Here is a 14506-nt window from a genome sequence, read left to right as displayed (position 1 = left end):
TGGCTATTTTCTAGCCAAGTATTAAAGCACACTGCTATGCCAGATGAGATGACGCTGAGTTATTAAAAAAATAAACGTAAAATAAAAAAGGAAATGGCAGACTGTGCCTAATTGAAATCCAACCCCTAATAAATTTTCCCACTTCGGTCTTTGCGATGGATATGTGCGTCACTAAGTGCAAAACACAGCGGTCGCAACTCTCACTACAAATTGCTCACACTTTGCTAGTAGATGCACTGCAGCAAGTACAGCCACCAGCAGATCAACCAGAAATCAAATATATATAACGCTACTGTAGGCGTAAGTAAGCCGTTTGGATTCTCCTATGGCTATTTTCTAGCCAAGTATGAAAGCACACTGCTATGCCAGATGAGATGACGCTGAGTTATTAAAAAAATAAACGTAAAATAAAAAAGGAAATGGCAGACTGTGCCTAATTGAAATCCAACCCCTAATAAATTTTCCCACTTCGGTCTTTGCGATGGATATGTGCGTCACTAAGCGCAAAACACAGCGGTCGCAACTCTCACTACAAATTGCTCACAATTTGCTAGTAGATGCACTGCAGCAAGGACAGCCACCAGCAGATCAACCAGAAATCAAATATATATAACGCTACTGTAGGCGTAAGTAAGCCGTTTGGATTCTCCTATGGCTATTTTCTAGCCAAGTATGAAAGCACACTGCTATGCCAGATGAGATGACGCTGAGTTATTAAAAAAATAAACGTAAAATAAAAAAGGAAATGGCAGACTGTGCCTAATTGAAATCCAACCCCTAATAAATTTTCCCACTTCGGTCTTTGCGATGGATATGTGCGTCACTAAGCGCAAAACACAGCGGTCGCAACTCACTACAAATTGCTCACAATTTGCTAGCAGATGCACTGCAGCAAGGACAGCCACCAGCAGATCAACCAGAAATCAAATATATATAACGCTACTGTAGGCGTAAGTAAGCCGTTTGGATTCTCCTATGTCTATTTTCTAGCCAAGTATGAAAGCACACTGATGAGATGACGCTGAGTTATGAAAAAATAAACGTAAAATAAAAAGAAACTGCCAGACTGTGCCTAATTGAAATCAAACCCCTAATAAATTTTCCCACTTTGGTGTTTGAGGTGGATATGTGTGTCACTAAGAGCTAAACACAACGGTAGCAAGTCCCCCTGCAAATTCCTCACAATATGGTACTAGCTGCCAGCAAGCCCAGCCACAAGCAAACAAAAAAAAAAGTATAACGTTATTGTAGCCCTAAGAAGGGCTGTTGGGTTCTTGTTGAATCACTCCTGCCTAACACTATTCTAATAGAACACCCTAACGCTTTCCCTGACCAGCAGCAGCTCTCTCCCTAGCGGCATCCAGACACAGAATGATCCGAGCAGCGCGGGCAGCAGCTAGTCTATCCCAGGGTCACCTGATCTGGCCAGCCAACCACTGCTATCGACGTGTAAGGGTACCACGTCATGCTGGGTGGAGTGCAGAGTCTCCTGGCTTGTGATTGGCTCTGTTTCTGGCCGCCAAAAAGCAAAACGGCGGGAGCTGCCATTTTCTCGAGCGGGCGAAGTATTCGTCCGAGCAACGAGCAGTTTCGAGTACGCTAATGCTCGAACGAGCATCAAGCTCGGACGAGTATGTTCGCTCATCTCTAATTGCAAAGTAAACAAACACAGTCACTTTAAATTCTATGGTTTTACATATCGATTAGGCAAATATGATCTCAGATGAACAAAAACACATGGCGAATTGCACTGCATCACTATATACTTATTAAATATGAAGCCAAATAGAAAAATTGCACATGCCTAGAAAACTAGATAACCTTCAAAAATCCATGACTGTAGGAACTACCTCTAGCAGCTTTAACTTGCGAGATGACATCAGTAACGCAAATGCAAATGTGGAGTCCCTATGGGTGGAGATAAGGGGAGGGAAAAAGAATAATAAAATATTACTAGGGGTTTGTTATAAGGCTCCAAATATAATGGAGGCAGCAGAGGAAAAGCTGATAAGTGAAATGGATGCGGCTTCAAAGCATTGTGAAGTACTTATCATGGGGGACTTCAATTACCCAGATATTGACTGGGGGGCAGAAACCTGCAGGTCCTTCAAAGGTAGCAGGTTCTTGTCAACAACAAAAGAAAATTACCTGTTGCAACTAGTCCTGGAGCCAACAAGAGGGGGGGCACTGCTGGACCTGATAGGGTATCAAAACTACAGGTTGGGGGGAACCTGGGGAACAGTGATCATAATATTATTGATTTTGTATTAAGCTTTACTAAGAGCGTTAGTGAAGGGGCAACCAACACTCTAAACTTCAGGAGGGCAAATTTTCAGCAACTAAGGGAAGACCTTAAAGGCATAGACTGGGATAATGTTCTCAAAGACAAAAGCCCCCCCCCCCCCCCCAAAAAAAATGGGACTTTTTCTCATATATTCTGAAAAAGTCCTGTGAGAAACACATAGCTTATAGGAAAAAGCATAAAAGCAACAAGAAAAAGCCTATGTGGCTAACTAATGTGGCTAACTAGTATTGTAAGTAAAGCAATAAGCGAGAAAGATAAGGCGTTTAAGGTGCTAAAACGTGAAGGTAGCGATGAGGCATTACAGGATTATAGAGAGAAAAATAAATCCTGTAAAAAGCAGATAAAGGCCGCAAAAATAGAGTCTGAGAGAAATATTGCCAGGTAGAGCAAAAATAATCCCAAATTATTTTTCAAGTATATAAATGATAAGAAACTAAAAACAGAGAGTGTGGGTCCCCTAAGAAATAACATGGGGGTCATGGTGGAAGGAGATGAGGAAAGGGCCAATCTGATGAATGTCGCCTTCTCAACTGTCTTAACCCAGGAAAATCCCCTGGTGGAAGACACAATGAGGAATAATGTAAATTCTTTTTGAAATGTCAACAGTTTAACCCAGGATGAGGTATGGCGCCGCCTCGCAACCACTAAGATAGATAAATCACTGGGGCCAGATGGCATACAGCCCGGAGTTCTGCATGAATTATGTACGGTGATAGACAGACCGTTATTTTTAATATTTGAAGATTCACTGAGGACTGGTTATGTTCCACAGGACTGGCGCATAGCAAATGTGGTACCAATATACAAAAAAGGATCAAATAGCGATCCTGGAAACTACAAACCCGTGAGTCTAACTGCTGTGGTGGGGAAAATATTTGAGGGGTTTGTTAGAGATGCTATCCTGGAGTATCTCACTGTGCACAACCTTATAACCCAGCGTCAGCATGGGTTTATGAGAGATCGGTCCTGTCAGACTAACCTGATTGGTTTCTACAAGGAGGTAAGTTCAAGACTGGATCTGGGGGACGCTGTGGATGTTGTATATCTGGACTTTTGAAAGGCATTTGACACCGTGCCACATAAAAGGTTGGTATATAAAATGAGACTGCTGGGAATAGGAGAAAATCTGTGTATTTGGGTAAGTAATTGGCTTACTGATAGAAAACAGAGGGTGGTCATTAATGGCACATTCTCAGATTGGGTTGATGTTACCAGTGGAGTGCCACAGGGGTCAGTGTTGGGGCTACCTCTTTTTAATATTTTATTAATGACCTTGTAGTGGGTTTACACAGTCAAGTTTCAATATTTGCAGATGATACTAAGCTGTGTAAAGTAATAAATACTGAGGCCGATAGTTTAGCATTACAGAAGGATTTATGGAAGCTTGAGGAGTGGGCAGAGAAATGGTTGATGAGGTTTAATGTAGATAAATGTAAAGTTATGCACTTGGGCCATGTTCTAAATGGTCAATTACTTAGTAAAACTGGAGCTGAAAATGACTTGGGGGTATTGGTGGATGGTAAACTTAATTTTAGTGACCAGAGCCAGGCGGCTGCTACTAAAGCACATAAAATTATGGGATGTATCAAGAGAGGAATAGATTCTCATGATAAAGACATAGTTTTGCCCTTATACAAATCCCTGGTCAGACCACACATGGAATATTGTGTACAGTTTTGGGCACCAGTGTATAAAAAGGATATAGTAGAGCTGGAATGGGTGCAGAGGAGAGCAACCAGGATTATTAGGGGAATGGAGGGATTAGAATACACTGACAGATTCCAAAATTTGGGATTATTCCGTTTAGAAAAAAGACAACTGAGGGGAGACCTCATTACAATGTACAAATATTATATTTTATTGGTACATAAATATGAGTCATGTTGTATTCATTCCATGTCTTTTTCACAGATTTAGTTTTTTGAACAGTTACATATGCCATTTTAGGCAAGAGGCTTTAGAAAAGGTTATAATATAGAATATAAACCCCACAATTGCAGCAAAAAATAATCTTGATGTGCTTTTGTTTGTGTTATATTATGTAGTTGATACAGTTATATTATAGTGTTATACTATTTTGTTTAGACAATATAGTCCAATGAATATACTGTACATTAATCATAGAGACGCCCGGACTGTGAACCACTTCTAGCTTGTTAAAATTCTACTGCCATGAGTATAAAATAAAATGCAATTTGTCTTATAAATGAGTTTTAACCTTAGCCACTTTATTAACACTGATTTGTCTTACTCTAGATTAAATACTGACAATAGTGCAGTTCCAAATGTCCATTCTTGTCCCTAAGCACCACTTTTATCATTTTCCTGACCCTCCCTTCAACTTGTAGCCTGAAGGCCAAAGAGTCCTCTGTGTGGCCCTTGCACCATCTGCCCATGTAAATGTTGTTATACAGCTCTAAACCTAGAGACAGACTCTTGTTTTTAATACTTCCATAACCTGCATGTTCCTGTATTATGTTATTAAGAAGTAAATCAATCAATGCAATTTCTATGATGTTGTGTTTTTCAAATAAGATTCTGTGAAGTGCTTTATTTTTATCACACACACAATTTAGCCCATTAAATGCTGCCTGCTTTTCATATGCTTCATCTATTTATGTGAAATAAGAATTGCTTAGCCACAGGTGTGGGCTCAGGTGTCTACAGCTGGAGGACAGAATATGCTGAATCCTACTAGTCTTGTGACCAATAGTGAATACTGGGGACACATGAGGTCAAAGCTGAGTTCTATGCTGTATTCACACATTATTTTGCTTTTCTTCCCATCCAATGCTAGAATCTACAGAAGACAATGGGGTTAATTTACTGAGGGTCCCGCAGCCGCATTTTTGTCGGGTTTCCCGACTTTTCGGGGATCGCGTCGGGGATTGTGTTGCGGGCAGGCCGACAGATTCGGACTAAGCGCAGGATTTAACATTTAAATTTGTGTCGCATCTAATGCGCTTACATACACCGAAAGGAAGGCGAACTCCGGCGGACCTGATCGGGGAAGCGACACATTCAGGAAATTGGGCGCACGATCTTCTTGAATCGCGGCTGATGTGCACAAGCACTGTGCACTGTGTCGCACAGGCTTAAAGGGGTTTTCCCTTGAAAGAAAATTATCAAATTTTAATCCCCTAGTGATCTTTACACAATGAAGATCATATTTAACCCCTTTACTTTACATCAGAAATATGTATTTTCCAATGGCTTTGAAGACCCCTGTGTTTTGGTCAATTGACCTCCACTGGGGTCGCGACCCACAGGTTGAGAACCACTGCTCTAAGCAGCCTTTTCCTCTGTGCTATGAGATGTCCTGTGCTGACAATGTGCTTATATTATCAGATTACAGGTCTATATAAACTTTTATTTAGCTTCTGAATGTTCACTAGTATCTGACACAAAGCAAAAGAGAGATGAGACAGATCGGAGATGAGCGATGATGAGATCCATGAGATGCACACACAGGGGCTTATTTACTAAGGGTCTCTGTGGCTACATTTCCGTCAGGTTTTCCAACTTTTCTGGAATCACACTGCCGGGACAGAGATTGTGTTGCATGTGATCGCGCAATCGCATCGGCTTTCATGTTACACAAATCAGGGAGCGGGCCGTCGGACAATCGACAGATTCGGACAAACCGTGGGATTTAACTTTAAAATTGTGCCGCAAGCCAAGCACTTACATGCACCAAGAAGAAGAAGGTGAATTCCAGTGGACCTGAGCGGGGAGCAACACATGCAAGATATCGGGCGCACGCTCGTAGTGAATCACGGCACAATCCATGTTCATCAGACATTCCGGATCGGGGATTGTGACACTGACAAGTAAGTAAATGTGCCCCACAATGTCACTCTCAGCCCTGCTACATCCAGGGTTGGACTGGCTCAGTGGAGGCTCACCAGATGATCCTTCGGTGGGCCGTAACACTGGTTGGGCCCCATCTGGTCACTGGGGGAAGGAAACATTTTATTTTTTTTTAATTGTTTCCAACCGCCACCCCACCCTCCTGCAAATCTTTGATCGGTAACCGGCGCAATCTGCCTTAGGGCTGCTCCACACACCTGCTATTAGATGCAGTAGATATGGTAGTCTAAAAGACCTTCAATGAGATCATGTCCATTTGACATGTGTGGGAGGAGCAGCACAGCAGGAAGATTCACAGGTACAGTTTTCTGCTGTGCTGCTGTGAGGTATGTGAAGTTATTTAGAGGCAGTGCAAGGGGGGATGTCAATGTGGGGTCCAGTGTGACATGTCTGTTATGTAGGGGGAAGGGATGTGGGGTGCAGTATGACATGTATGTAATGTGGGGGTACAGGGGAAAGAATGTGGGATGCAGTGTGACGTGTATAGAATATGGGGTGCAGGGAAGAGAACATGGGGTGCAGTGAGACATGGATGTTATGCAGGGTGCAGGGTGACATGGATGTAAAACGGGGATGCAGTGTGACACGGATGTAACGTGGGGGTGCAACGTGACATGAATATAATGCAGGGTAAAAAGTGACATGAATGTAATGCGGTGGTGCACTGTGACATGCATCTAATGTGTGGTGCAGTGTGACATGGATTTTATGTGGGGGTTCAATGTGTGTAAAATGGCGCACAGGGATGTCTGATATCATCATACGTCCCCTGCACCAGAACTCTGCAGAAGACACCAGTGCAGAGAGGAGTAAGGTAAGTACGTTTTTTTTGTATTGGCTAATGGGGCAGCACTATGACTACTTGGGGCAAGCACTCTGGCTACTTGGGGTCAAGCACTGTGACTACTTAGGGATAAGCACTGTGGATACTTGGGGGCAAGCCCTGTGACTACTTGGGGGCAGATACTGTGGCTTCTTGGGGGGCAGGCACTGTGACTACTTGGGGAGAGGCACTGTGACTACATAGGGGCAGGCACTGTGACTACTTTGGGGCAGGCGCTGTGACTACTTCGTGGCAAGCACTGTGACTTCTTGGGGGTAAACACTGTGAATTCTCACTGTAAATTAAATCTGTCATAAGAAGGTGGAGGAGATGATGATAAAATGAAGAACTTAAGTTTGCTTTCTTCAAAATCTTCAGATTCGAGTTCTGAACTGGTAGAAACTGACATATCTTTCAGATAGAAGAAGAAGAAAGAGAACAAGAGACGTCATGTGTAAGTTGCCAGGTTTACAGTAAGTACTGGTATTACTCTTCAGCTCACAATTCTGCACTCTATACACATCACTGAGCTTGGTTTTGGTTATGTTTTCATTTACTTATGTACTTATACAAGTCTGTGTGTTTGTAAATATAGACATATACATGTATATACATAATATATATACCGTACATACTCGAGTATAAGCCGACCTAAGTATAAGCCGAGACCCTAATTTTAACACCAAAAACTCAAAAAACCTGCTCAAGTATAAGTTGAGGGTGGGAAATGCATTGGTCACAGCCTCCCCAGTATATAGCCAGCAAGCCCCCTGTAGTATATAGCCTGCCAGCTATATCCAGATGGATAGAAGAGAACCTGTCAGGAGGTGTTAGAAGGTGAGTACACTGTTTGTTTTTTTCTTGACTCAAGTATAAGTATTGAGGTGAGGTTTTTTAGCACATTTTTTGTGCTGAAAAACTCGGCTTATACTCGAGTATATACGGTACATATACATTCATGCCCTCCATGATTAAGGGGGTTGTCCAGGCTTTTATATTTTTTACCAGTTAAGTTGAGAGGCTGTAAAAATAAGAAAGTAGTTGTATTTATCCCCTCTGATACCCACGGTCTAGCAATGTGCCTTCCAATCACCCCTGGTCTGTATGTATACAGAGATGCAGCAGTGATGTCAGGACCGTAGAGCATTCCTCCTGCGTCTCTGCCTGCTGCCAGTGAAAGCATTATACCGACCACAGCCAGGATCTGCAGAGGCTTCCGCTCTGGTTGTGATGTCACTTCTGCGCCTCTGTAAACATACAGACTGGGAGTGATGGGAGGCACAGCACTGGACCACAGAACCACAAGGGAGTAAGTAACACTGCTTTATTGTTTTGATGCCCCCACTCCCTCAGCTGCTTTAATACAGGGTAGAGTTTATGTTAGTGGGCCAGTAGATTAGGGTTAGTGGAACTAGGAGTAGTTGGCTTATGCCACATTCACACAACCGTTTGAGGGACTTATATCCAGCTGCAAATTTGCGGCCATCTATATGGTACAGTGAGAACAACGTGTGGTCACCACTCCATGCCATGCCTACCAAAAAGATAGAGCCTGCTCTACCTATGACTGTAAGATTGGCCATGCAGCACAGTTTCCTATGGAGAGGGTGGGGTGGCAGCCTGTCTATGGCCAGGCAGGTCTCCGTTATGCTACTCATGTGAATGTGGCCTTAGGGTTAGTGTCCACATTTAGGTTCCCTGGGTGGGGCTTGCAGTCTCTCCAGTGTTTGCTGAAAAATCTGGCATATTTTCTGCCACAAACTAAACCAACTATTAGATAAAGTTAAACTAGTCCGTCTATGTAAGACTATGTAAAATCTATTACACAGAAACAGACAGCATGATAAATCTGGTGCAGAAGACTGCCATTAGAAGTGTGTGAGAGCAAAACTGTTCTGGTTGCTCATGGCAACCAATCAGAGCTCAGAGTTCGTTTCACAAGCTGCTGTGGGAAAATTAAAGCTGACCTATGATTGGTTGCCATGAGCAACTAGAACAGTTCAGCTCTCATATTCTTCTGAAAAATCTGCCCCTATTCCATACTGTACAATGTTATCTGCATGTTTTATACTTCCATTAGCAGTAGTTTGGTATTCTTTCTAGTAAAAAGCTAGGTGAGGCCCCAAAAATGATTTCCTTTGGTGGGTCCAAGGTACTCCAGTCCGCCCCTTTCTACATCTGAGCTTTAACAAACACTGTCAGGTCTGCTATATACCTCCCTCCCCTGCTATAAAGATATTGGGGGACATTTACTTAAAGTGTCATTGTCTGCATTGGCTTTGTTACCGACCTGCTCTCGGAAAGAAGATACACATTTAATATTGTGGAGCTGTGCAGAGACATTTCTGGCGCCGAGACCATTTTCTGTCCCTGGGACCAAAATCTATCCCGAGCACCAGAAATGTGTCCAACAGTCCCTGCTAGACCAGTTTTCTTTTGGTCTACTTTCCGCCAGTTTACAGTGCCCAAAAAGGGCTGCGACACATATTAATTGTGTCTGAGTTTCCACTCCTCCAAAGCCACGCCCCTTTTCGGAGAAGAGTCGGAGCAGACGGAAAAAGTCATTTTTTCTGTCTCCGACAGCTAATAAATAGGTAGGAGAGCAGAAGATGCGGTGAAAGCTCCACAAAACTGGCGGAAACATCATAGTAAATGTCCCCCACTATCTGTCTGCAGCTCTGTCTGCACAAGGTGCAGTTTGCCTATAAAGTGTGCGGGTTGTGACAGATTCAGGAATTGTGTTCTTCATGATTCTGGTGCCCCGTGCACTGCTCCGACAGAGTGCACCAACTTTTGCACCTTTGAAATAGAGTGTGTGACACAATTCTTTATGATAAATGTGGTTGCACGGTCTGACTGTGCACCAGAACGCTACTTTCAGTGCAGAATTTTGTGTTGCGACAGATACAAATTTAATTTTTTTTTTAATGAGATATCATCCAAATTTTTCAACTACTTTAAAGTACAATAGGGGGCATTATGTTGCAGGGTCGGTTATTGTGGCACATGAATTGTGCACTAATTTAGAATGGGATGTTAGATTTTGGTGGAAGGGCTTAGTGGATGTGGCACATGACCACAAAGGGTCTAAATTGACTCCACATTTATAAAAAGTAAATAGAACTTGGTATACTGAAAGCTGGTCTATTTGTGTGCCAAAAATTGTGCCAAAAAATTGTCAGGAACCGAGAAGGACCCAAAATAGTGACCAATAACAAAAAAATCATGAGAGTCAGAAAATGAGCCAATAATGTGGTGCCAATAATAAATACCCCCCAATGCGTCACAAGAAAGCAATTTCAAGATCCCCTGGATATTTTAAATTGTGCTAAATACATGTATGAATTGAAAAAATAGGCCTAGTCTTTAAAGCAGTTGTCCACCTTTTAACTTAATAATAATCCCCGAATGCTCACCAATTCATTCATCATCCCTGATGCTTGCTTTATTGCTGTGTGCAGACTCTCTGTGCACTCTGCATAGACATGTAAACAAGATATTATGCCTCATCCAGCTCTCCCCCTCCCACCTTCCTGTGTGTGTCAGTGAGATGGATAGAAAATAGACACACTGGAGGTTGCCATGACAGATGCGCTGAACGAGTTAGAAACAGGAAGTTGTATGGAGATGCAAAGTGCAGCATGTGGATTACAGGGGAAAGACACAGGTAGATGTACACGCAGAGACGTGTCTAATAGAACAGATTTATTGAAAAGTGGCCAACCCATTTAAGGTCAAAACTGACTAAAGAGACAAGGAAAAAGTCTGTATATTGACATCCATAGTGAGATCTTTTTTAACTAGTGAATTAGTATTCCATTCCAATGGTGGACAGTAATTGACCCGTACCTAAATTTCCATGAAACAGGATCATTCACAGTCCTCCCTGTAGAAGAACAAATACTACTCTGTTAGTTTTAAAAATCATGTCACAAGTAACCAAGTTGTCTGGTCTTATTGTTAAGTAGCGTTTCTTATGACTTATGACTGTAAGTTTTTTCTTGGGGAACGGGTTAACAAAATGTGATTATTTTTTTCCCATTGTTCTCTTAGCACTTCCATGCCTGAGAAATCCGAAAAGAGTGAAGCGAGAATATATGCATGAGAAAGTGGTGTTCCGGAAGCTGTCTTTACTAAAAATAATCATTCATTGTAATGCATTTTTATTCTGGCTCCAGTCCAACTGAGAATTTAGCTACTAAGTGATGCCATACCCAGAATATACATACTAACTAATACAGGAGAATACAACTGAAACTAACTCCTTTTAAATGTGCTCTCCACTCATACACATTATAATGTAATTAAACATTGGATTAATATTTCCACGCCCTAACATATGCCCCTAGAAAATGGACCCCAAAAACTGTAACACTTGTTCAATATATTCTGTTCTATAGTACCTATAAACATACATTTTGTGTTATATTAAAGATAAAGATATAGGGGCTCATTTACTAAGGGTCCTGCGGCCGCACTTTGGTTGGATAGTCCAACAATTTCCGATCTGCGCCGCATTTAGCAGAGGATTTTGACGCACGCAATCGGATTTTGGCACATTGGCGCTGGCTTTCATGCAACACAAATTGGGGGGGGCGGGACTGAGTGCAGGATTTAACTTTGAAATTATGTCGCAAGCCATGCACTTACATGCACTGGGAAGAAGATGGTGAACTCTGAAGGACCTGAGCGAGGAAGCGACACATGCAGGATATTGGGCACACAATCTACGTGAATCGCGGCAGAGTTCATCCTTGGCTGACATTCTGGATCAAGGATCCCGCAGGGACCAGGTAAGTAAATGTGCCCCATAATCTACAGAACCAGAGGTACCTACAGCTAGACATATAGTTGGAAATGCAAGCTGCAGATAAAGTTCTATTTTTAACTGTCTGTATGTCCAGTTATGTAGCTCCCAGAACTGTAAGCTTGATCTGAAATATGAGATTCTTATCTTTAATATGCCACAAGGATTTAATATTACACAATCTGTAAAACATTATATTGCTACAACAGAAATAGAAAATAAAACTTGTGTTAAAGATTATTCTGCAGGGAGTGATGCAGGATTAACACTCACTTTCTATAATCTGCTTGTAAGCATGGCTTCAAGTGATAGCTAGCATTATCATTCCTTTCAAGTGGTCGGAATTAACACTGCGAGAGCTTGATATGTGATATGCTGAACCAAACCTGTAACATTTGTATGGAGATTAGAATATAAAACTGATTGGTACTGGGAATGTTTCCAGTTAATCTCTTGTTTCTGTACTACAATTATATGCATATACATATACATATACATAAAGCCTGTGCACACAGGTACTCAATATTACGTTAATACAATTTTGTTTTAGCAGCTAATTCCAATTTGATGTTTTTCCAGTGCATCCTAACAAACTGCAAGATCTTCCAAACATTACGTTGGAACTTATAAATGGAGTCACTCGTGTGAACGACCTATTTATAAAGATTTATAGAAATAATAATTGCACATATGCCAAGGTTTCACTTTTTTACCACTTTCACATAACTTTTCAAAACCAGGATGGGAATATATGAAACGCAAACTATGTCAAACAACATCTTTGCATAGTGTTCTTGTATGGTACCTCCATATGAACACTCTCAACCACAGCATTAAAACAACAGAGTTTTTTTAATCCAGTATTGTGAGGCAAAGTTTTGAGTACCGTATAATAAAAAAAGGTAAATAAACATGGAAGACTGAGCTATCTGCAGACATAGCAGAATGGCTGCAGAGTTTACCTTGCTGTAATTCCTCAAGTATTCACAAAAATGTGAATAGGATTTTCTAAACTAAAAAAGTGGACGCTTTCCACAAGATATGTAATAAATGTCAAATTAGCCAGTATAATTCCCCCAGAGATAAGCAGGGCAGAGGTCCTGATCTCCTTCACAACCACAGTGAAAAAGAGGTGAAATAGTGGGGTAGTCACACAAGCTGTACGGGATTCATTTCTCGGCTCTTTCCATCACAGACATTTGAGTTGATATTTCAGCACATTCTCTGTTTTCTTTCACTACATTTTGAGACATTTGTCTGAGTCTCAACTGGCAAATATATTTTCCAACTGGGACAAAAATGTCTCAGTTGGGACAAATATGTCTCAACTGAGACAATTACATTTGAAAAAGTAGTAAAAGAAATGGGGGAGATGAATCTTTATTTTGGCCTGCTATTTTATTTTCTTTTTGCTGTTTTTTAAAAAATTTTGGGACTCTTTGGATGCATTTTTGCGACTATGCCAGGGGCTTTAGAAGTAAGCTGGTGGTTGTTTCTGTTGCAGTGTTCCTAAATGTATTTTTTCAAGACAGATGTTTGCCTTGTTTCACGACTTTTTGTAGAGCAAATTAGAGACTTTTAGATGCAAAACGAAGTACAACTACAAGTACATGCTTAGTTCCATAAATGCACCGGAAAAGTCCCCAAAAAATAAAAAACCTACAAAACAGAGACAAAGAATAAAAAAGACATATATCAAATTTAGAAAGATATATAGCACTGCTAAAGTATCCCGACTTCAGTCAACTTTAAAAAGTTGCAAAAGAAAAACAAATGATACACGTGCCCCAATGTGGCGATAAGTCCCTACCATTGTGTTTTGTATAAATGCAGGATGATCATTCCATTCAAAATCCCCATTACTGCAGTTGTGTAGCATATTTATTCTGGCTCCACTTACCTAGTTTAGATGTAAGATATGTTAGCTGTGACAGGTACACCCAAACAAGTAAGCTAAAATTCTATCACATATATATTTTGTGGCTACAAACTGATGAAATAATGCAAAGAATCTCCTCTTTTACTGGATATGCAAATCATTTGGTAAGTATATGGGAGGGGATTTTCCAGCACATACCTACAGATCCTGTAAACACATATTATACGTAATGGGATGGCATTGTACTATGAAATTATGGACAGCGTTGTGGCTCAGTGGTTAGCACTACAGCCTTGCAGTGCTGGAGTCCTGGGTTCAAGTTCCATCCAAGTCAACATCTGCAAAGAGTTTGTATGTTCTCTCTGTGTTTGCGTGGGTTTCCTCCGGGTCCTCCGGTTTCCTCCCACACTCCAAAACATACTGGTAGGTTGATTAGATTGTTAGCCTCATTTGGGACCTGGACTAGTTCTGTGTAGCTCTGCGTAATCTGTGTGTGCTATATAAATAACGGAATTATTATTATGATGTTCAGACATAAGTAAGAACAATTAGGGCTGTAGGCATTGGTTTGAACCCAAGAAGCTCTTTAACATACATGCAGTAATATCTGTCATTTTCAGGGCTGCCTTTCTGAGGAAAATATTCTTTTTAACAGAAATATACATAATTTTCCCATAGAAAAAGCTCCTTTCCACCCCCAACTGCACCTATCGTTCTGATTCAAAGATTGTAACTTCAACCGGCGCAGCTGTCACAATGAAGCAGTCTTGGAATGCTCACAGGGTAATGCTTACCAGTAGTATGGCTCATGTGTTTGTTTGC

The sequence above is a fragment of the Engystomops pustulosus genome, chromosome 3 (assembly GCF_040894005.1).
Source record: "Engystomops pustulosus chromosome 3, aEngPut4.maternal, whole genome shotgun sequence".
NCBI lineage: Eukaryota > Metazoa > Chordata > Amphibia > Anura > Leptodactylidae > Engystomops > Engystomops pustulosus.
This window is presented reverse-complemented; position numbering follows the sequence as displayed.